The following is a 25,700-nucleotide window of genomic DNA, read 5'->3' on the forward strand; positions in this document are numbered from 1 at the left end:
ACCCCGATTCAACGAAAATTCAGTACTTCTGTTCAATTGCCTTCAGGTTTGATTTTACAATGGATCTCGCAGTGGGCTCCTGCAAATATTTTGCCAAGCTGGCAGTCTAGCCATCCATTGTTTCCTCGCCTTCTTCTTTGTTGCTCAATGGTGTGTATCACTCGTATCTGCCGTGACTTTAGTTTTCTATTGGCACAGAGAGTTGATTCCTCTTAGTCATCGTTTTTATGCGCTGGTGAAATTTGATCTGTCAGCATATTCCTGCTTTCGCTTTTCTCCAGGCTCATTAGGCAACGAACTATCTGCGGGCTGCTAAGAGTTTGCGATGCTCTCAACAGCAATCGCGGCTCTTTCTTCTTTTTGGGCATGCTCTGTCGATGTCCGCCTTGCTGTGCCATGTGGCCCAATAGCTTATTCAGTTTCATCCACCTATTTTACGTCTTTGCTTAAGTTTTGCAGGAGGAAGTTTGTAAACTGCAAGCACTTCGCAGTTCCGGTCCACTCCGAATAAACTTTAACTCTTCACCTCTGACAAAGAGAGTCGACAGGGCTCCCAAATGGCCAAAGTCTACAGTCATCTGCCGTATTTCACGGATCTTCCCCGAACTTCCGACTACTGTAGACCACTAGGGCAGTCTGTTCCGCAATGGAAACCGGATCTCTTTGCAAAACTTTCTTTGTAGACCGTGCGCACCTTGGAGTCTTTTCGGATATTTTAGCGCTTGCTTAATTCTAGCCTCCGCGCTGCAGCGAGGGACGCGTTTTCGTAAGGCAGCCAGCTCTTTCTTCCTACAATCTATATGGTATTGGTTTTTTGTTAGAAAGAAGTGGACCGCAGCATTCAAGAATGGATGTATCCTCGGAAACAAAGCCCCTGCCTAAGCGTAGCTAAACCCGTAACTTGACGATAAATCAGCGCTGGTCCGGGACGGCAGGATCTATTAATACCGACTTAATGCACATCACCGAATCAGGCTTATATCGCCCAATTGATATCAACAAGGCCTCTTAGCGGCTCCGAAGGCTCCCAACATGTCTCAATGTGTATTGTTAATACTCCAAAAGCAGAAAAAAAAAATTTCCCTTTTCAGAGTAAGAAACATTATTTGAAAGCTCGTTTCCGATTCCTTCAGTAAAGAATAAACATGTATATAGAAGGGGTGACAATGAAAATATAATAATACTTTTTCCACCCATCTCTCATTTTACTTCCTTGTGGTGTTCCTTGAAACCAATGCGTATTAAACGTTTCCTTAATCTACGTACATCAATAGTGGATTCTACTATCCGATAATAGCCAATTAGCTTATCCTAGAACTAACAGTGCAGGTATCTTCAGAAATCCTGATTGAAGCTTAACACATTGCACATAAATACGTCTTCCATGCTATGTCCTACATAGAGTTCCACAGCAACCGTATTTGTGCGTATATAGGTATCTTTTCCTCTTTCAAAAGAATTGTTGTGAACCGTATGTTGCAACGTTGAATATTGTTATCTAATGATGGAAACTATAATTTGATATCTTTGGAATAAGCCAATGGATGATATAATGCTATGAACAATTTTGTTGCCCCAAATCCACCGACCAGGGCCAAAGTCGATAGTAACTGTTAACAGCTGGACCAAAAAAACGAGTTGCTACTCACTTGATTTTCCTTTCTGCTTCTGAGGTAATTGAAGAATAATCCTGGGATTCCCTCACAGCCTCTATGTTTCGATAATTTTAAGCAAAAGAATCGAAACTGCCTTCTCGAAATAAATAATAGATGAATAGACAAGTTTTTCAACGAGGGTCTCGGTACCGACCCGTTCTGGGTAATTTTCTTGCTTATGGATTTTGGAAGAAATTTCGGTCTTCAAATTCCAACGCAAACACATTTTAAAATCCCACTTTATCATATTACATATATGACGATTAAATGATGGTTAAAACAACAAAAGAAAAGGTTGCGAACTACTATTGCCCTCTTCATCCAAATGGCCCCCAATGTGGGATAAGTCCCTAATTTTTGAAGGCTGTTTTAATTTTTATTCTATTCGTGGTATTTGAAATGTATACTTAAAACTCTGCAAAATAAATCTTTGGAACTAAAGACAAAAATTCATATTTTAGCTTATTTGAAGGCCTTCCTTAATACCCCTATAAAGAGTTATAACCATGAACCTAAATAAATATAAGTTTTTTTGGAAAATTTTGTTTAGGATCCTAGCGAGAAAAACCAAACGCGGGATAAAAATGATGCCCCCCTTCCCCCAAATTGTATAATCAATCCATGGTTTTTTAAATTACTCTCTTGCAGTCCCCCAGGAAACCTCCCAACCTAAGGGGATCTCCCTTCCTTACGACTAGCCTGTATAACAAAACATTTCATATCTTCTGGATAATTTCCTTCTATAACATGTGTTACCAAAAACCGTTAATTATACTACCTGCTATTGATCTGATCTCTGATCTTTCAAACCACAATTCGCAAATTTCTTTCATTTATTTGTGGCCTATCAATTTTCTATAGAAGGAATAGAAGATAACTAGTAACTGATAGCAAGGGCTTTTAAATTATCTACAAAGTCTAGAAAAACATTTTAAAATGCTGCTTCAGGTAAAGGTAGAGATGAGCTAATAGAATTTATTCACTATATTCATTTACTAGCCTTCTTTTCCTAAAAATTTTTCATAGTAATGGGTATATTCAACTAAAAGTCTCAAATGAGACCAACGCTTCCGGGCATCCGAAATCCTAAGGGTTTTTGAACTTTCCTTAGTTTACATATATTTCATACAAACAAAATAAATTAATCTCAGTAATAATATCTACATATATTTGATATAATAAATAAAAAATTAATTAATCGCAAGAAGGCGAACAGGTTTCTCAAAAAGTTCAATATATAAAAAGGTCTTGGTTCGCTTTGGTGGGCCGGGGTGAAGGCAGATTGTTTCCGTATAATAGAGTGCGAAGAATCCGGTAGTTGGTGGTAATTTATGGATAGTTCCCTCGAGGAACATAAAAACACTTCGTGAATAAAATATGGGTTTTAAATTGAAGGACAGACGTTATTATCTGTTTTTGTATATTTCTATAATCCAGAAGCCAGATACCTCCCCATTTAGTGTGTTTTTCAATTCGTTTTCAATTGATAAAATGTGTTTTGATTAAAAAAACTAATGTATATATATATACATATATATGTGTATTGACTGAAGGAGCCTTCCAAAATATTGTTTAATACAGAATAAAATCTAATCAAAAATAAGAACTTTTATTTCCAATATAGACCAAAAAGGAATGTACAATATTTACTACTTGCATTGCTGGCTATACCATGCTGTGAAACCCACTCTCTCAGGCTAGTCAACAAGTAGGTCTCCCCAAGGACATTTGGCGCAGAATAGTATAGAAGAAGTGCAAGCGTCTCGGGAAGGCGTGCATGGTCTATGTACCACAATGTCTAGCCAATAATTACATTAATTACTTTAAATATATCCCATATGCAAGTGCTGCTTCATTTTTATTATCCCTGCTGGAGACTGCAATGCAAAGCACACCCCCTGGTGCTGAAGGTTAGTCTTTCCTAAAAGTAGAGAATTGTATGAGGCAATCTCTGGGATCAAACATGATCACATATCAACAGGTCAGCCTATTTACTGGCCGACTGACATCAGCAAAACCCCAGATCTAATTGATTTTCGAGTCTCAAAAGCAATACCACGACAATTTACAGTGGCACAAACAGTCTAAGACCTGTCGTCATATCATTCTCCCGTGGTCTTCACGGTACACAGTAAGCTAAAGTACAATTCTTAATAAGCTGGACTCCACTAAATGGCGAAAATACAAACAGGAAATCGACAACAGTGTTTCGTTAGACATCACATAGAAGAACAAATCTGATATTGACGAAGTGCTTAAGTGTTTCAACGAAATTATACTGCAAGCCTCCTCTACAGCAACTCCAAAATCTTCAAGGGGAGCCAATTTCAAAGAAGTCTAGTAATTGACAATCTTAAAGCTTTTGCGTGACAAGAGACGAGCCCAGTGAGAATGACAATTACGCAGAGGACGCAGATATTTTGGTGGGCTGCCTTCTAGTGTGTCTAGTGACTATGCGCTGGGGAAAGCAGCGAAGAAAATCAATAGACCAACGTTTGGGTAGTCCGCATTAAGAACTGTTGTAGGCAACTGGGAAAAAAGCAATGAAAACAAAGCCAGAAACTTCGCAGCTCACCTGGAAGAAGAACTTCCAAGATGACCAATTACCACCAACCTAAACAATCAGCAAACATCCTTAAAAGAAAGTTCATACTATCATTGAGAAAAAGTCAACCCTAGAAAGGTTCCATGGTATCATTTAATTACTTCTTTCATGTTGAGACGCTCACTAAAGTGAAACTACTCAAGTGTTCTTGGCTACCTCAAATGACCTGCCTGACCCAATTTGTACTAGGATCGATCAGTGAAACTACCTTTACATGGTGTATACATCATATTTAGTGAAATGTCGATATCCACCAACATATTTTTTGAAATAGTCAATTTATTTCGCTGCTTTAAAGAAAAACTAACTTCCACTGTTTTTGAGCCCAGTCCCTCATTCACTATTCAAAACCAAGATAAGGAAGTCAGAATTGGCAATATTCAAGAATATCACTATTTTAAAGCTTACAATTTTCTGAACCCACATTGGGCGCCTTTTGAAATAACTCTTTCCAACCAATAAAACAAAACTAAAAATATGTAATTTGCTACTTTACAGAAGAATGGATATCTTAAGGATGTCTTAAAATTTGGATTATGATTATAATTGGATTCTCAGATGGCAAGATTGGAAATCCAGAGAGCAGAAATGGTTTTATGGGCGGAAAAAAGGTCCAGTCTACAATCACAGAAATAGTCCAGACGTATCTTATATTATTGTAAGACTCTGCACTCCAGAGATAAAGTGCAGTTTTCCATGGAAGCAATCAAAAATGTTTTCGTCCTCGTCTCACTTGAAACACTCCGCATGCGGATGTTCCAGCAAGAAGAGAGAAGGAGAGAGAAAGGATTTTCGTGCATCAGTTACCTTTGACGGTGAATGACTCTTCGGTCAGTCTTCATTCAAGTGCCTAGTTGTAAATATCCTCTCATTTCTCTCTTTCCTTCTTGCTAATCAAATCGTATAGATGCGGTCTTGTAGCTTGAGTGAAAATTAGATATTTTAGAGGAGTACACACTGTCCGGATAGCTGAGTGGTTAAAGCACGATTTGACGTCGGATGCCAGTCGACTCAGCCGTGAATAAGTACCTGAATCAAATCAGGATAATATTCTCGGGCGTGCGCAATGCTGACCACATTGTCTCCTATAATATACTGTTATCCTAACACACTTCAAGGTCCTGATCCAATTCGATTGTTAAGCCAACGATTATTATTATTATAAAGTAAAGTAACGTGAGGCAGCAGGTAAGCTCAAAACATCACAAACTACTACTACTTGCAGGATTTTGATTAATATGGGCAAAATTGAACACGAAGCATTACCAAAATAAATTTTAGAGTCAAAAACGGACGGAAAACGGAAAGAATGCAGGTTTTAAATACACGTTGAAGGAATGGCTTGGGTAAATCAGGGATAAGGATGCTCACGTTCAAAAGTCAACAAACTGGGGAAGAAGAATACGAAAGGACCATTTCAAGACGATTGGAGAGGTTCTACCGTTGAGCGCAAATATTTTCAACCTGAAAACCCACAAAGTGACGCAAATTTCGCAAGTGCAAATTAATGGCTTGATCAAGAATGGCTCTCTTATCGCCAAATTTCCACTCTTCGCCAGATTCAAGGCAGACGACACTGACTTGTACAACTGACTTGTAAACGCAAACTGAACGCCCTTTTGTTCTTTAAAATGAAAGAGCAGAAGTAACGGAAACCTGGCAAGAAAAGCCGGCGTTGCTGTGGAGGACTTAAACCTTCACCCGTTGGCTACATAATAAAATTAGATACTTGGACGACACAGGATAAACAAACTTCAACAAACAAATTGGTTTGATAGACAACTGCGCAGATCACAATGTATTATGGACTAGAGAAACCTCTTTATTTACTAACGATACGTCATTAATGCACGCTGTGATCAGAGACTCATTCGCAAATTACAAGCATAATACTCGCACTTATAGATAAAACCTCAGAATTACAGTCGATTTCCCTTTTAAATTCTATGATACTTTGAAGACTTTCGACCTCGCCATGAAATTCAACAAGAGTTTACACTTAATATAAACAATTAAAACTGCTTTCAGCACAGAGGTTTCATCAAAACTGAGGAAGCGTTTAAAAAGGAGAAACATGAAGCGCTATTAAGACGCCAGGAGGCCTTAGCCTAGGAAATGACGAGGACTGGATGAATATGGATATCGGCTCTAAGAGTATTGAGCCTAACAACGCCAGGGGACCTTTTGAGCAAAGAATTATAATTGTAAGGTGTTAGCTGTAGGAATTAAATTCCGTGTTTTTTTATGCTCATCTACCTAGATGAAACTGAATAAATTTTAACAACACATCCATTAAAAATAACTTGCATTGTTAATAAAAGAGTCATTCATCAAAAGAGGTGATAACCAACGAAACGATGTTTAGAGATTAGGGGGAGTGGGGTAAGACCTCGTGTTCGAACTCTTCTGGCGTATTTTTGACCGATTTTGTGACATACGGTCTCTTTACAGGAAGGAGAACCTGGTAGTACCATATGTCACGCTGGTCCCACCAAATGCAGATCTTCTAGTAGATATTGGACTTTGCGATCGAAGTTACCGACTGACCAGGATTCACTCACAATTTCTTGCACTTTAGATTGTTGTAGTACATCCATCATCACAACCATTGATAACGGTGAAGAAGCGTCTTTCTTTGGAACCTAGGTAGTGACATTTGCGAAATCGTTCTTTTGCTCCTTGTTGCTTTTCGGCTATTCATAAGGTACCCATATTGCTTCCTTCTGAATCGTCCCCATAACTTGATATCAAAGAAAAACTGCTTTCTGAGTGACAATAATTGATATCGCGACCTGTTCTTGCATTTGAACCGAATTTTCATCTAATAGAGCCTGAAGTTTTCAAACTTTTTGGCTGCCCTGGCCGATTCAATCAACACAATCATGCAAAATCAACCGAATTGTAGCCCCTATCCCAAGGTAAGTCTTATAGGCTGCATCCATTAAGGGGAAGTCCCTTTACCACTCGAAAAGGTGATATTTTTTGACATTTATTCTTAGAAAAATGAAGACAGAACCTAAAAAATAACTTTAATATATATTTAGGGTGATGTCTAAAAATACAAAACAAAATTTCCGACATTAAAAATTAAAAACTAAAAAAGTTATTCAGGGTGAAGTACGTTCGTGTCGCCAGAGACATTCTGATTGGAGCGCACGATATTGGCCGTAAATTTTATCTGAAATCATAAAACCAAACGTTCTCTTGACCAAATAGCTTTTTGTCGTCGATGAACTAGGATCTTCGCGAAATCGGAAAATTAACTATAAAAATCAGCCTCTTAGAACAAATTGAATTTTCACGACAAATTTTCGATTATTTGTACATTGAAAATAGTCTAAAAATGTTTGGTTTTGAAAGATCCTAGTTCATATATAGTAGTTTTTTCTACCCTTTAAAATTAATGATATAAGAAGCATATCCGTTCTTTAGTTTTTTGGTAATTTTTCACACCAACTCGAAAAAAAATGGTTTCGAGAAAACGCCGTTTAAAGTTTACTGTCAAGAAAAAAGAAACTTATTGAAATGTGATGTTAAACAGCTTCACTAGGTTTGTAGAGTAAACCCTTAGCTTTTTCAAAGTACTCATTTTATATGAGTTGTATCACCCTACAGGCACTACGAGCCTCCTTCATGCTATCATTGTGACATCGTTCCACGCGCTCTAATTGAATGCCGTCCAGGGGATGTCCGATGGTTAAGTTCAACAATTCCATCGGTATAAATCTTGTTCCGCAGCCTCAAGTGCTTTCGGGCCATGTGTCATACTATTGCGTTGAAGGATTCATTGGCGTTTTGGGTACTTCCACCCATACACTTGGTCTAGAAAACGTCTCTAGAAAGATCTTTATTAATAGGAGGGTGGTTCAAAAATGTTAAGGGATTAATGATCTTTTACCAGGAGTCCGCACCAATGGAGCAATTTTCATGTCTTGGGTTTTTGTCTGTGGAGTAGTTATTACACACGTTACAGCGTTTCTCACAGCCTCCACCGACTTCAAATTCGAATTCATTTTTTCTTATCAAGAGTCGTAATACCGGAGAAACTTTTGGAAAAGATGAGGGATATGAAAAGGTGAGAATGAGGGGTGTGAGAATTGATATTCCGACTAAAGAATTATATATTTTTATATAAACTTTGACACAATATTCCAGGGCAATATACCCATCAATTAAAAAAAATTTAAAAACTCGATTTTTTTTAAGCACACCCCTATGTGCTCTTCCCTTAAAAGCTCCTGAAAGAATAATAAAATTCATTGATTTGCGGAGGGGTCAAAGTAATGGATAATTCTATCCTTAGGGGATTTGATATCAGTAAAATGCAATTGATCCTCCACATACCTGTGATATTTCCCTTCTACTTCATATTAATAAATGCTTTAATATACATATCTCCAGTTCACTCCTGTGTAAAATATAGGGATTCCACAATCTCTTCCTTTTCACTTTCAAACTACATTGGATACTATGTAGGTGAAAAGTATACAGCAGCTCACCAGCGGGACAGCACAAAGACGATCACAAACATCCATGACGACCAGGATCCGAACACGGGGCAACGAGATTTAAAAGCAGAGGCGCAATCAATTCAAAAATTTTCGAAAAAGAAACAATATTGCGAAAATCGTATGTAGGTCCTATAATTTGTCACGGAAAATAACATCTATTTCATAACCCTTTTCCATCGCTACAAAAGCAAGTACCCAGTTATGAAATTCGGGTGCATGTCAGTCATAGCTTTACCCTGAAAACCGAATTGGTGGTATCCTACATCTTGGTCAACATTTCTTTGAGTGGCATACATAATTTTAAAAATACGAGACTCGTTAAAAGCACTTCCATCAAAATACATTTTACAATAATTAACTTCACACAATATCTTTTGATCAGAAATCAAATCAAATCATCTCATCGGATTTTATTAGTGATTATACGCGGTCAAAGTGTAGCTCTTGAAATTTGGCAATAAAATCGTTTTTTCTGTTCCGCTTCATTTGGACAGACAATCATTGCAAATATTGACAAGATTTTAAGCCGCCAATTCGGATACTCTATACGTCCAATTTCTCAAATCGAATGGAAAATCAATTAAAATTAAAAATGAGAAAGTTTTCATGCCTCGCATATGTACTCGTATTACGAGTGGTGCTCTGTTAACTGACTCATCGGAGCGTACTGTTGAAAACAGGTCTCAATTGGCAAGCCATGCAAAAATCGTTGAAAATTTCAAGTTAACGTTTTTGACAGCCTAAAATTAACATTAATTATAAAAGGGGAAAAGATAAATTGTCATGTACACCTATGCATGTGCTAATGTTTTTTCCATGTGAATCAAATGCGTGTAAGAAAGGGGCCGGAATTCCAGGCATTCCTTGGATGTGGCAACTGCATATATTTAAGCCAAATGAATTAATACTCATCCAGTGCTACATGCGAATTAGCCTATAATGATATGCCGCACCGTCGATGTTGTAGCCGAAGGAATTTAGGGACTCACAAACAATTCCATGGCAGTCACGGAGTTATATAGACTTGTTACCCACGTCTCGCGTTTGCAGTGTTTTCCATGATGTATCTGGTAGTTTACAAGGTGTACAGGTTGTGAAAGATATTCGCGCTTTGATGCTCACTTTGCTGCTACTGGCGTTATATTTTATTATATTTAGCCCATTGACTGGTGGAGCACGTGGTGGAAATTCTACTGAATCAGTAGCTGCGCTACAGTTTTCAACGGGTAATTGCTTTCAACTTGTCTAGACGTAAATTCCTGAAGATAGTAAGTTTTTTTATGACGATATCGATAAAGTGATCAGTGAATATTTCAAAATGATATTTTAATGCGCGAAAGTAGTTTCTCAAAACAGATTCCAAACAAAAAATTGGTATTTCCTCTGAAATGGGTCGAGTAGATTTTGGAAATGAACCTGTAAGGGGTCAACATAATTTTCATAATAATGTGGTGAAGCTGTTAAAGAATGAAAGTTAGAAAATAATCACCGCCTAGTAAACTGTTAATTAGAGTTGTGAAAGTAGTATTATTAGTATACGGGAAAATCCACTTTACTTTAAGACAAATATTACATAAATTCAGCAATGTAATGAATTCTCGTATTGACAATTAGATGCACGGTGGCAGATAATGTGTCACTGCGAGATTGACTGCACTGAAAGGGCTACAACAATTTACAGCCACTTTATTATATCTGCTATCAACCTCACTTAGCAAAACATTGTAAATTTCCGAAATTCACAGAAACTTGGGGTTCATATTTCAGGGATACCAAATGAGTGTTTATTTTGGTTGTTATGAATTCCTGTATTGCAAATTTAACAAACATTCCGGCACTCTAATGTACCAAGCTTCAGATAACTGACTTCTCAGCGATAAATCCTTTCCACATACACTGTTTCAGCAAGAAAACTATCCAGAAATACTGAGCAATTTATATTTAAGCTAGGTTCAACACTCATTACTAACAACAGACTAAAGACGAAATATTTCAAAACCGAAAAATATGTCATATGCCTTTTCTCTGGCCGAAGTCTTTCCAAGAATTAATGCTCTACAGTACTTCTAAACTTCGGAATATTGAACAAGAAACATTTTCCCCGCTTTGTTATCAAACTTTCCCCACCTTTCTTCTTGGGCATGAACCACCTCCCAAAAATCCTTCTGTTGGTCCATATTTCATAGATAGTAGTATTTTGGTCAATATCTGCCGCTATTGATCGGAATATACACAGTTGTTATAACAGATTTTACCGAAAAAAATTCCCAAAAATCAGTGTGAAGAAAGAGAAGACAACGTGTTTTCTCCACTATTAATATGTTATATGTATCTCTTGCATAACGTTTCTTTTTCAGGGTTATAACTATTCCCTTTCCTAGCGACTTGACTAGGCCATGCAGTCGAAGTCGACCAAGCGGGCAAAACTATACCAGAAACTCTAAGAGATGGCGAAATAGATCTTGAAGGTTTGCCCACAGAAACAGTAGCTCCGCTGAATGATCCCGCCGACACTCGCTTCCGGGCCATTAGCTAGACTTAGTGAAGGGGGTTTTGCCGTTTTGGCACTTCAACCCCCTTTCACACTATTAACAATTATTCGCATTGCCTTAATCTGGTGCATTAGAACTGTACAACCGACGCGCAGCCAGTGCCAGTGTCCGTGCCTCAATCGATCCGTCTCCTACCTCAGATTTTAAGAAAGAGTGGCCTTTGATATCCCCCATTGTCTTTGGCATTCTCAGGCCATTAAATTGAAGGATGCCCCTTCAAAGAGCTTTTCTTTTCTACTGAACGGAACTACCCCTATTGTTAGACCTCAGTTTTTAAGTCTTTTTTTTCGCGGCTGCGTCGCGGTGATGTCTTTATATTCTTTGAAATATTTTGTTTAAGGTTTGACACTTTGACTTCAGAAAAAGTCATCCGCAAATAGTAGGCAGTGTCTGGCTCTATATGGTCCTCTTTTATCCCTTAATGGGATTGAGTGCGTCCATCGCGCCCACTCGCCTACTATTGCGGATCGCTGATTTCAGCTCTCTCCAAGACATCCCGGAACGCTTGAACTTCTTCTCCACTTTTCTGCGCAAAGTGCTCCAGGGGCGATCCCTTCGTCGACTACCTTGAGATAGTGGATTCCACTGCATAGCGTTGTTGCCTTATGATAAATTTCCCGTTGGCCTAACTGATTTTGTGTAGATCCATTGAAAGACTCTTTGCATTTCACTTGTATTCTGAGGAAATGCTAATTCATCAAAATTATTCGCTTTCATCTTTAGGTCTTCTAAAAAAGTACAAACATTTACCAAGAAATTAGTGTTCGAAAACAAATGAAAGCTGGCGGCAGGATCCAAGTGCCAATCGATTTGTATGATACGTTTTTGACTCCCAAGTTTAGGCCTGACCAAGACCGTTTCCACACTGAATACAATACAGAGCACTTTCCGTAATACTGCTCCCAGAGCTCGGTAATGCTGCTCCCAGAAGAGAGGCAAGGGAGCGTCTGATAAGTTGTCGCTGCCCCAAACGATTTCTCTCCCGACCTCGACGGAAAATACTGCATTGAACTAAATATTTATAAAAATTGTGTGAATTCGTTAATAAAACAGAAGCCTTTCAAATAAAAAGCTTGAAGCGTTTAACGGGGTCGACAATAGTCTCCTTCTAACTTAATACTGTAACTCCAAGATTAAACCGTTCAGCATCGCAGGTACAGCTTCTTTGATCTCCTGATCCATGATGAGTTTCCTTCAGGTGCAACTTCATCCTGAGGAAGAAGAGAAAGTCACAATGCAATAATGGGGGCTCTACGAGGGGCACGGCAACTTTGAATGCTTTTGTTTCGCCGAAAATTGCTACTCAATGAACAAGGAGTAGGGCCGGCACTTCGTTGGAAGCACACTGTTTTACGGATGTCTGGATCGGCCCCAAATAGCATATGCATGATCTCATCTCCAATGATTACCCAAACCAAAACACCTCTGCGTTCGCTCTAAATACGAAACAAAAAAATTCTCACATATGGATTTCTGCATGTATTTCTGCTCAAATTCGAATTGTCAACTAACATCTTGCGAGCGGTTTCTTTGTTGAGATTTAAAATTGGCTGTCACCATAGCCCAAAATCTATCTAACGAAATTCTTTGAAATTTTCAGGACTTATTCAGAACATATTTCCACGGTCCGCAAACTAGAATAATTGCGATTCATTCAGTAGTTTTCTTATTCATTGAACAAGCCGTAAAAAAACACCAAAATTCAAAGAGTTTAACACGGCACCAAAAATTTGGTTTTTAATATTTTTTAATAATCCTAGTTTGCGGACTGTAGCTAAGTCTGTACGTTAAAATGCCGTTTACTTCTTTCTCTAAGATGATCGCAGCGTGGCAGCAGCAAAACACCTCTTTTTGGAGATGGGTGTATAAATTGCTCTGTATTTCAATAACGAACTATATGATCGAGCTGGAAAAATTACTATGCACGCTCAAGATATCAATTCGTGTTTGCAGCTTTCTCCAGTTCTTCACAAAAAAAATTCTAAAAAAAACCAAAAAAACGACCTTCACACGGAATGACCCCCTTAACTCGCGGCAATGCTTGGGCACCGGCCAGCCGTGATTAGGGGGCAGAATCATTTCACTCGTTCAGTACATAAAACGGAAACTAAACGAGTTACCGGATGTGAACTTCACTTCAAGCTAAAGGAAGGACCCCTCTTTACCACCTGTTTTGTGGTCGTACCGCGTCAATCACATATTGACTTTCAGAGTGTACAGCATAACTGCTTCAACAGTGCTCACAACTTGTGTAAAATGGTTTCCCACAACTGCCGTCTTTTGTGATCGACGCATTCACGAACATTTCAAACCCCAAATCTGACGCAATGTTCTTTGCCCTGTCGCCGTCTGTAGCTCTGAGTACTACCAAAGACATGCAACAACACGGAATATCGGAAGTTGGTCCTTCGGGTTTAAAGGTTTTATGTTCATCTCATGTGAGAAATCTTCCACGCACATTTTTCCATTCGTATATGGCTAAAAATTCAAAATATTCCTTCATATTTTTTTTTAAACTACAAGAAATACGTTGATATTACAGACGTTGATAATCTGCTCACCCTAAACAAACAAGCATTGCCTATTACCGAATATTACACTCATATACGCATTTATATAAATTCATCGCACACATATTTCCGATTTACTTCGTTCATAAAAGTATACATATGTACATCTAAAGTACATATATTGAATACCGCTTGTTTCATGTACAAATCTATCTAAGTGAATTAGGCACTACCCCAAAGCTTAATTAATATATACATATTAATACATACATATGTCTGTCTCGAGTAATTGGTATTGATATACATATATAAAAGATTAAAAAGCTTAAACGAAATGTTTCTCTGCGAACCCCCATTCATATGAGCTCACTTTGTTGTGGTATTGAAAAGTTGTTTCATTACGATGACGTCATACACGTTTTAGAATGCATGAAATTCACATAAAATGTAAAAGTTTCACCTTCAATAACTTTGTTAATAATAATTGGATTTCCTTCAAATTTGCTAAATGTATGCCTTATGTTATCCCTACCAGCGGTATACTGCTAAATTGTAATTCTAGCAAGCACTTAAGGGAAGTTTTCGGCTAAGTTTCTAAAATATGCTAATATACTATTATTAACTTTACTTGTGCAGATATCGGAACGGGATGTATTTTGAGGCCTAGAGTTCATCCATATACACCACTGTGATTTTTTTCAAATTTTTCGGTTGAATAGGTACTGACAACGAAACCTGTTACACTTGCTGTATGTAAAGGGATCCACAGACCATACCACTTTTCGTGACAATCGGTCTAGCCGTTTCCTCATAAATTGGGTGTGATAGACATCGACATCGAGGTTTTGTTTCACACAAAGCCTTAAAAAGAAAGAACGAAAAATATTCAGCAGAAAATTTGTTACAGTACTCGAAATGTTAACCGAGGTTTGCCGTCAAAATTGTTAACCTGTACAGATGCTTAAAAATAAATACCCCAATTAGTCGCTTGGTTCCATTAAGCTAAAACCTGGTCAAGGTTCCACACTCACCAACCTCCTCGCACTCGTTCACTCGTACGCTGAAACAGTCAAACTAATCCCGGCAATATTTAATCACATCCAGGATGGCTTAAAAAAGTGTATACCAAATATGCAGTGCCATAGTCCAATATTCCCTGTTTTTGCCAATACAAACCACGCATGATGATCTCTCTAATACATCGGTAAACCTTGTTTACTTCTCTCTTGAAATTATCTAAACCCAAGGTTTCTATATGTACTCATTAAATAAGTGTTTCTTCTAGTCAATCACGCTATGACAAAATGCGTGAACCTCGTTGGTCATCACAAAGGCATCCAGGTTCCACGCAGATTAATTTCAAAATTTCCAAAATTCGGTTTTCTATTTTAGTTTTTTTTTTTTTTAAATATTCTCCTCATGTCAATCGAATCTCAATGGTTATATGCAAATAAACTGATACTTCATCTTTAGGAACAATTTTTGGAGGTATTCCTATGCGTTACTGCTATACATCATAATAAAATAAATAAGACAGAAAATCGGTAAGAAGCAATACCAAAAACTCTAGTGGTACAAATCTGTCCGAGGAGTTATTTTCAGCAATTTATGTATGCATTTTTAAATAAAAAGTAAACCTTTCGTTTCTTCATTGTAAATACTCAAAATGTACCGAGACATGGCTCAATTTGTGCATAAAATTATTCGCATGAAATCCATCTTCTTTCCTTCGAAATAGCTAAGTGATACCATAGGCTCAGGTGCACGTTCTATTCTCGATTTTTTTCTATATATTTTTTTTATGTTCTGAGTAAAATCTTTCCTGTAAAGGCAATTAACAGAAAAATATACGAAAGTTTGCAATCATTCGATATACTCATATAAGATTTCATAAATATTTAAGACTCTCCCAGGTCATCATCCGTTTAATAATTGTTGACCGAACCCGGTACCATGGAATCGACACGCGCTTATAGATATTTTCTTTTTCCAAACATCCGCATCCAAAATGTCAATATTATCAACCGGAAAGTGATATTTGTTCATTAGTTTATAAAAAAATGTCATTTGCCATTCTAATAAGGTGAGCAATAAAGATCCTTTTGTTAATTTAATGGAGTTCTTCTCTGGAAAGGGCTTTAATTGCCCTGAAGATTCTTATCTCAAAATTCATTTCAATATTTTGGAACTATCTCTACAAGAGAAATTAACATACTTGTCCAGCCTCGGTTTATTTCGCTATATCCTTACCACTCACCATGAATGCCATCATCGGCATCCAACATGACTACATCACCACCAATAGTAGCGCAACCATCCAACAACTTTTCGGTGGCTGTCTTCAATTTGACTCGATTCAATGTTATGATTCGCTATTATAAATTTCCTATAGCGAAATCTACAGAAAACCTCCCGAAAAAAAACCGGGCATACGAGTACATTTGCACTATGGAATACTATTCATTCATACGGCATTGCCTACAGAGGAGGAGAGGCTATATAGCAGCCATTAACAACGACGCAAAGACGTTCCCGAAAAGACCTCAACAGGCAACAAACGTACCAACATCTAATGCCATGACGAAAACCATCTTTAGTCGATAACAGCACTGTCGACGGTTAACATAGATATTAACGACAAGACACGGATTAGAATCAAGCACACCTTTTTCTCTCGTACTAATTTTCACGTAAACTAGAATATTAGAACTGTTGGGATCTAGTCGGTAAATAAAGTTTAGAACGTTATATAAAACAAATAGGAAAAAATTGGAAGACGTTAATTTCGCGCTTGCGTTCGTAGCGTACGATAATAGATTTATATTGTATCGAATCGTGCCGGGATATTCCCAGAGGCTATACACTTCCGATTTTAAGCTCATTCGGAGTGGCGTGGCGGATGAAGGTGGATTTTTAATGATAATAACAGTGAGACTAATGAAAATATTAAATTATTTGTGAAATTTTTCCCTTTTAAAAGTGATGTAATAGAAAATCCATAGTTTTATGAAAGAAAATTAAACAGTGCTATTTCATTTTGAAGAATTATTCATTCTGAAATAATAGAAATATCAGTGAACTGTGGACTTTATCGTTTTATACGTGAGCTTTTATTTTGAATAATTGCTAAGTTGTGTGTATACATTACCTAAAGGCTGAACGCCTCTAATATTCATATTTTAATAAATTTTTATAAAAGGGTTCGGTCTTACATTTATAATACTTTTACCAAATACTATTGCATTTCAAGTAGGTTTTTTGCTGTGCAACCTCTATGCGGTATATATTCCCGAAAAGGAACTTCTGTAATTGAGAATCATTAATCATGACCTATTGACACTTTTATATACATATATAAAGCATAATTTACGAGAACTTAATACTTTTCTAATATCATTCATTCTCAATATTGAGTTGTTTAAGTTAAGGATCTGAAATATACTATCATTGATGATCGTCATATTTCGCAGTTGGAGTTTGATCCTAATTCACTGCAGTTCCCTGGACACTTTCGAAGAGAAATGATTACAGAAATATAAACATATCGCTTTGAAACATCTTATGCAGTCTCAAGACATCTAGCCTATAATAAATTCACCTCCAATATTTGATTCGCAATAAATGGTTTTATTTTCATTCAATATCTGTATGATATTTAGGCCAAAAACCTAGCCAATACTATTTTATACTTCTAACAACTACTCGTATGTACATGTGTTTTATTTAAATTATATAGTGGAAAATAGTGAAGCAAAAACATACAAAGATAAATTCTATATTCACCACTTTAATCACTACTGCTTCAATCATAATATTCGTTATATTATGGTATATTTTAAAAGTTCAGTAGGCAAGGGCTGTCCTTTTCTTTGTGTTTGTCTGCCCATCGCTTATTAATGAATCGGTCAAAATGATCTAAAGCGCTTCTTATCCGCTTCTGGAACTTCTTCAGATAGTTGACCTATAGGAAAAATAGTTTCTTTCATGACATCTACACCATGACAGAGCACTTTGTGCAGCATAGGGGTACTGGGTGAAACCGCACAAAGCCACATACGGTCAACCGTTTTTTGACAATATTTGTCAAATTCCTTTTTATTTTGGAACCGTAACACATACCATCTAAAATCACGTTTTAATTTTTAATTTTTAGTCCACTCCTGTTATTGCTGCGGAAATTTTGAACTGGTGAAAAAATCTGCTTTTATTCTTACCGTTTGTGTCTCCGGAATATGATCCAGGTTTATCCACTAGAAGTTCAAGTTAGTGCTTCAATTTATCTTTTGGATTTTTTTTCTACTTTCTATTGCCTACTTCTCCTCAGGGGAAAGACGAACAGTTTATATGATATAATCCACCCTTGAAAAATCATATGCTAGCTAATTCTTGATAGTTCACAAGAACCAAATAGCACGATAATTAGAGTAGATATAAGTTTCTTGTATTTTCTCATATTTCAAGTTATAAACCTCAATCCATAACGTTCAGGATAAAAATTTTACGGGTCTGGGGTGAAAATTACACGAACCTCATATTATTCCTTCTTTGAAACTCCTATTTAGGGGGAAGCCCCTTTCTACCCCGCCGATACGCCTCCCCTATTATCAAATTTATCAAAAATTAAATATAGTAATTTAGATCAATAATCGTGGGTACCGACAATAGAATATTTTTTTAAAGAAAGAAGAGGCCTAACCCCCTTTGACAGAAATATTTGATATATATGCAGCTAATTGGTCAGGTTAAAAATGAAAATCAGTTGGAGACAACTACTAAATTGTTTGTGTTTGAATCCCTTGCAACAATCTGAACACCCTGGAGCACCGAGTAATGCTAGCGTATTCAATGTTTTGCTTTTAGATGCAATAATTATTTACCTTTTTGAGGAAGAATGGCCCAGAGTCGCTACCTGATTTAAAAAAGAAAAAGGTTTTGATCAGGTTCCAGGTCTCAATATCAAGAGCTATCTCCCTTGTATTATTCTTTACGGTGCTTTCGGTAGTCAACCAATTTTCACATCTATGTTTCCTTCATCCTTTATGCCTGTATTTAATTTATTATATAGTATAATATTAAGTTGTTCGATAATTCAGCCCTGTTGTTTGTAAGGTTTTGTGTAAAACCTTATTAAATTCTGTTTATTGTCTATCTATCTGTTTGTCTTTTTTCCGGAGTTGGACATTTTTCAAACACCCAGGTACACATTTTCCATCGTGTGGGATTTTCACCCACTCAAACCACCCCTCTACGTTGCGGAGTGGATATGGCTCTAGTCTCTCCCTTCATTCATCGATTGCATTCGCAGCCGCACCTTTCTGACCTCCTATGCCTTTCTCAGTCTGAACTGAGTCCGCCCCACCATGTTGTTAACTGCATTCCAGTTCCCCTGCCACGCAAATATTTTTCCAACCAGACCTTCCGGTGCCATTATCCCTTCTAATGTATTCTCTAGACTCTTCTTTTCCTCTGCGAATCTAGGATAGTGGAAAAAATATGCTTCGGGCTCTCCAGAATACGGTCGCAGGTGGGACAGTTGGTTAAGCTCCGTTTAAAGTTTAAACTTATAGAAGTATTTACGTTATCCGGCATGTCCCATGAGAAACTGCAAGAGGTCTTAATTTATCTCATCATATGTTCTCTGCGTTCACACCTCGGTGGTGGGGATCATCAGTGGCCACCTGCTTAACGATTACTCCCTTTCAGGGTTTTTACCGTGTCGATTAGGAGAAGAATCAGGTCTATCATATGTGCGCGTCACATCGTCGGTCAAAATGTCGAGAGGCAATATTCCGGCTACACGTAAACCGCTTCGTTTGAAAAGGTTCTAAAACCGCAGCATACTCTTAAGGCAGTTTTTCTGTAAACCATGCTCATCTTTTGAGCATTGCATACGATTTTCAATGCAGCTACCCAAACTGACGCCACGTAAAGCAGTATAGAGCTCACCACTCTAGCTATAAGCAGCTTACGGATGTATCGCGACCCTCAACGTTTGGCATTATCCTTACCAGGCTATGCTAAAATTGGAGCCCTTAATGCAAGCATGTTGTAGGTGTTGTTTGAAATTGAACTTCGCATCTATCATCACTCTTAGGTATTTGATTGCTGGTTTTCAAATGATGGTATGCTTCCCCATACTAATACGAGCAATGATTTCTTTACGCCGCTTCGTGATAAGCACCGCCTCTGTAATATACTACATGAGTGCAAGACATACATGCTTCAACCACTTATAGTAGTGATTGCTTCAGATGAATACAATTCCATATCCTCGAGATGTTTCGAAACAACAATCACTGCTAAGTCTTCGATGTAACCCACTATTGTGGCCTCACTATCAACTGGTATGTTGAGAATATCATTATAGATGCTGCTTCACAATAGCGGTCCCAGAACAGAGCCCCGGGAAACACCCGCTGAAACAATGTATTCTCTTGGTCCATTGTCTAGATAGCAGCAGAGCTTTCTACAGACTAAATATTTGTTGACAAACGCAGTTAAGTAACTAGGTACACCATTCGCTGCCAAAGACCTTATGGCGGCACAGCGGAGACGCGTATCCGGGACACCATATAGGATTTTCCTCCCCCGAGGCACTGCACTGCCGCTGAAACGGTTGACGACCTAACACGAAGCCGGCAAACCCGCTTTCTTCCTTCTTTATCAAAAATAAGAAAATCCCTTACAGTAGTTTACCGCTTTTTTCGACTTGACAGTAAGATTGTGAACATCCGTACAGTTTTCTCCCTCCCATTTTTGCAACGTCTCGAAATCATTGAACAATACTGGTTAGTGCCCTTTTCGTGCAGCGCATTTCCACCTAAGCCAGTGACCAGTTTGATCGCGTCTACGGTTAATCTGATCGTATGAAAGCCGAATTGTCGGTCCAATAAGCCTCCCAGAGTATATGCAGCCGGGAGCATTATATTGTAGATTATTCGCTCCTGCATTTTCCCCATAGTATCCCATAGACATATAGGCCTGCAGAAAGATAGTTCACCAGGAGGCTTAACAGGTTTAGGCAAGAACACCTTTTGCATATCACGGGAAAGATTCCTTCGGTCAAACATGTTTCGATCAACTTTACAAATATATCTGGTCTCGATTTAACAGCAAGCTTTGTTTGGGCTTGGGTTTGGTATATTGTCAAAACTCGGCGCTTTGTTGTCCCCTAGCCTACCGCAAATCTCCAGTTCCAGTTCCAATGATTGCCTGGTGATCACTGTAGGTGTAGTGTTCACTGAGGTTCCAGGACATATCGCGAGCTAATAAAAGACTAACAAAAGTCAGACCCACAACCGAACCGGGGTCCAGTAAGTACCAGCCTGCCCACTGTTAACCAATATGATGTCTAACTGCGCGAAAGCCTCCTCTTGCATTCGTCAGTGGACTTGTCTATTCTGTGCCCTATACATAGAACTCACCGACGATAACTTGGCGTTCGTTTTTTTGCGTCCAAGACCAATCTGTCCAACATGTCTCTCTGTCACACGCATTTTTCTCAGAAACAGCTATACTAATTGACAATTTGGTGGAAAGCTGGGAACTGTGAACCCACTTGCTTCCTTGATCATGGTGGCGGTATGAGAATACGTATTATCTTGTCGAACGATGACGCTATGATATCAATGAATATATATAATAAGTCAAATTTGAGTACACGATGGTTTCATTTATACGTAGCTCGTAGTGTATATACTTTGAATATATCCCTCCCCTCCATTAAATTCGATACGGAACTGAGATTTACTCTATTAGGGAATAGTAATTTGACAAGAAGGGGACAACTTTTACCTACTATAACTTTGTTAATAGTAGTAAGATTTCCACCAAACTTTCCAATATGATACTTCGTCACAGCAAAATTTTACATGTGCATGGGCCACTATAATTTTTATATATATATTTTTATATATACTGCAAAACAGTTGGGTAGTTTCTCTGAAGATACTGACTCTTTTCGGATCCCCGCACTCCTTCGCTTTGCAATATCAAAACTAACGTCTGCTTTGAAAAGTACTAATCTAGACCTTTCAGTTCCAATCCCTATATTATTATATGCGATGAAAGAAAGTTTTATACCCCGTAAGTTTAACGTGGAACAATGTAATTCACCACTTGTGCGAGGGTTCACATTTCTAACCTTTCTATCAAATTTCACGCCAATAGGTACAACCTTTTCCGAGAAAACGGTGTGTGACAGACAGACAGTGAACCGATTGTAATAAGGCTTTGTTTGCCACAAAACGTCTCAAGAATGTGTCGATAGGTCAAATTAAGAATAACGTTAAAGTTCTACGTGAATAACTGCATCACTTATTTCCACTGCAAAATACTGTTTGCAACAGAAAATTTTGTCAGAAGCTGGAAACTTTCAAAAGACTAATCGGAGGGTTCATGTGCCCGGGAAATGTGGATTTTTAAGGTTTTGTATAAAACAAAACCTTATTAAAATCGATTTACTGTTGTCGGTGTGTCGCACGCATGTTTCTTGGAAACGGTGATCCCCATACATGCAGAAAAAATTTTCCCACCATTCATGTGGGATATCAAATGAAAGGTCTCGGATAGTACTTTTCGAAGCCGGTCTTAGTTTTGACATTTGTGGGCAAGATGGGGAATGCGGGGGGTCGAAATTTATAATTTCTCTCACGGACCCATTCTCAGAAACTACCCAACCGAAAAAATCTAAAAAACATCAAGAGGCTGGCATTATATTTGTTCAAATAAAATTAATAATATTATATTACTATAAATCTTAGTAATTGACTGTAGAGACCCCCTTAAGTATATCCTAGAATCATGAAATTTGCAGCAAGATAGACTATAATATAGAGCATGTTCTACCAAGTTTGCTGACAATCGCACTATAAACTAACAAGTTTTTAACAGGTTAAATTTCGCAGTGACACGGATGGTAACGGACAAGTTTACATATTCTAGTCCACTGAGCATGGGAAAGATATTTTTAAAAAATCCATCACGTCAGTACATTAAATGGTCCTAGTATCCTTTGAGGTCTTGGTGCAAAGGCTCGTCCTCCTTATCACTGCTGGCGCCCAAATTTTGAGCCAAACAGTTCAGTTTTCAATGAAGACAATATAGTTTGAGGGAAATGCTAATACCCATTGTCTGATCGCTTTTTAAATAATCAGAATTTTTTTTTTCAAATCTGCCAAGCATTTCTTCCAGAGTAGATAGAAGTTTTTGCACCCCTAAAAAGTTTCCTCTTTTAATTTTGTGTTTGAAATGCTTAAAAAATGTAAATGTGTAAAAATTAAGAGCAATATAAGTTTCACGAAGCTTTTTATCAGAACAATTTAGTTTATAATAATTATGAAATTATATTTTGCGGGTCCACTAGAGATATTTGTTTTCGCTTACTTTTTCCTGAAGTAATTTTATTTCGGACAAGCCAATCTTTTTTTTTGAAGTAATAATGTTTTTTAGCTCAATCGTTCCCTGTCTGATAAGTTTCTTAACGGTCTATAAGCCAATAGTTTATCTATTGATTTATCATTTTATATTACCGATATGAAGTAAAACAGTTTTCAAGTTATATTTAGATGATTCGATGTCATTCATTCAAAAATAGACTGAAACCCATTGTATAGGAGTAAGCCCCCAACTTTCACAAAAACATGTAAAACCCATTTTTTGTCTTGACTGCTCATTGAGAATCCAAAATAATGCAAATGTGCTGCATTCGAACATCGCGATATCGGTCTTTCTTTTTTTTGCGAATACGAAAGTAACAAAAGCATCTACAAACATAACAAAAGTGATCAGAATTTACTATACACACTCTATAAGGCATTTTATCAAAAATAGATTCACTTTAGTACAGAAAAACGCTAGAAAACGGAATATAGAATGCCATGCGGAAAGGCGAAAAAAAAAGTTATTCTCAAATTAAAAAGATCTAACGTGATGGATTTTTTTTAATCACCGCCTTCCATTAGTAGGAGTTAGTATAATATAAAAATAGGTATTTTACTAAAAGTATATATATATATAAAACGTTAAAATTTTTAATCCAGTGTGATAAATTTAGCTGGATTCACTTTTTGGTTAGCAAAATTAATGTTAGTCGATTTGGTCATCTAGTTTGACATTCCTGGTCTATTCTATAATATGGTTGATAGCTTTTTGTAGCTTTGTTGTTGCTAAGGTTTTTGTCCCTAGGTTCACTCAATTTCAATCAAATACATACGATTTAGTGTTTTAAAGACTGCTTGCGGAAAGTTTCTATGCAATTTGTACAGAATAACTTAATGCCACATCTTATCGAATACCTGAACAACATCGAAAAAAAGCTGAGCGCAGTGGTCTTTTTTCTATTGAGATTTTAATTAAATTCATAATCCTGGGCACTTGATGAATAATGACATGGCTTTCACGAGAACCTAATTAGTAAGCTTATATAAGATTTTCGATTCACAATGATTTCCTTAAGTCTCTTCAGAAGTAGCCTTTTAAATAACTTAGCAGTAGTTGGGAATAGTGGTATTGACCGTTACAATCTAACTTTACTGGGCTTCTTCGCTTCATATTTGAATCTGAACGCTGCGTTATTTATTTTTAACAACATGATTAGGCCCTTTTCTGGCAATTGTTTCAAAATTGTCCCTGAAATAAGCCAGTAGTTTCAGTGAGTTTTACACGCCGTATTGATTTATAATAACTGACTAATCAAAAAAGAAAATTGCAAGAGTTTTGTCCTCTGTTATATATAAATTTGGAATAAAAGATGTTTGCAGCCAGATATCTGGAGGTTTGTACGCTTTCCCGATTTTCAGCGACTCAGTATCAACTGTAGTATCAAATACATCACCATGAAATTACTACTGAATGCAATTTAATAGTACTTTAAAATTCCTTCCTAATCACTCGCTGCGATTTTAATATGTTTTATCTATTGGTTGATATACAAATAGTGACAAATAGTGATTAGAGTTGTGGAGTGTAGTACACCTGTTTCTAACTAAATAGCTTGTGACAGACACACAGAGTAGTTGCTGAGGAGTCAATGACAGTAGGTTACTTCATTGATTTAACAGTGATTGGGGCTGCAAAACATTCTCCAAATCAGCTGCCAAGTAGTAGTAGCAAGTCTACACATCTTTAATGTAAGAGAAATTAGGAAAAGTCATTAAGTTAGGAAGAGCGGAATAAAAACATGTCAGTCGTCATAAGTCTGCATCCACGTGAAAATTCGGGCCTTTTTAAACAGAATTCTATTATAACTAAAATAAATATCGTCAACAAAGGACAATGTCTAGTTAGGGATCAACCACCGCTACAAGATCTGAAAGCAAACATCCATTTACAAAATAATAGTTGAATCTGTGATAGGATTGTCGTGACAGAGTTCATCACGAGTTGTAGCAAGGGTAACTCAGAGAAAATTCGCAAGTTCCGATGACCTGTTATAGCACACCCACCTTCTTCCCCGATGCGCACCTCGAGAGGCTACCACCTTTTCCGTTCTTTTGATACTGAAGAGCAAATTAGTCAGGGTATCAAAAACTTCGTGTGGGATGGAAATTGAAACATGCCTGGAAAGGAACTTTCCAATTTTCATTATTAAATTAAGCCTCAACTTTCTCTAAAAGACTTCAACATAAGTATGTCGATAGTAAACAGTTTGTCCCTTCCACGCACGCTTTAATTTCTATTAACAGTTCATCCATCAGTTCCTTCTGACGTTTTGATTTGTCTTGAAACTGGTTAATTTGTTTTGAAACATTCTTATTTGTTAATCCAACCATGTGGCATTTTAAATGAAAAATTTCGATGAGTACTTTTTCAAACAGGTATGAGTTCTAGCTAGCGGTATGCGGATTATAATATTTTGAAAATTTACT

General features: G+C 37.3%; 1 protein-coding gene across 7 annotated transcripts in view; it reads left to right on the forward strand.

The window, feature by feature from the left end:
- Positions 1–25,700, forward strand: part of LOC119649167 (transcription factor AP-2-epsilon) — a 361,599-nt gene that overhangs the window by 280,676 nt on the left and 55,223 nt on the right. The window contains exon 1 of one of the 7 annotated variants that reach the window (XM_038051193.1): positions 16,427–16,935. The exons of 3 other annotated variants lie outside the window; for them this stretch is intronic. The gene's annotated coding sequence lies outside the window, so the exon portion shown is untranslated. Of the gene's footprint in view, positions 1–16,426; positions 16,936–25,700 lie in introns of those variants that run through there. 3 more of the 7 variants (XM_038051194.1, XM_038051195.1, XM_038051196.1) reach the window with 3 other exon arrangements.

Source organism: Hermetia illucens, chromosome 2 (assembly GCF_905115235.1).
Source record: "Hermetia illucens chromosome 2, iHerIll2.2.curated.20191125, whole genome shotgun sequence".
In the NCBI taxonomy this organism is placed as follows: domain Eukaryota; kingdom Metazoa; phylum Arthropoda; class Insecta; order Diptera; family Stratiomyidae; genus Hermetia; species Hermetia illucens.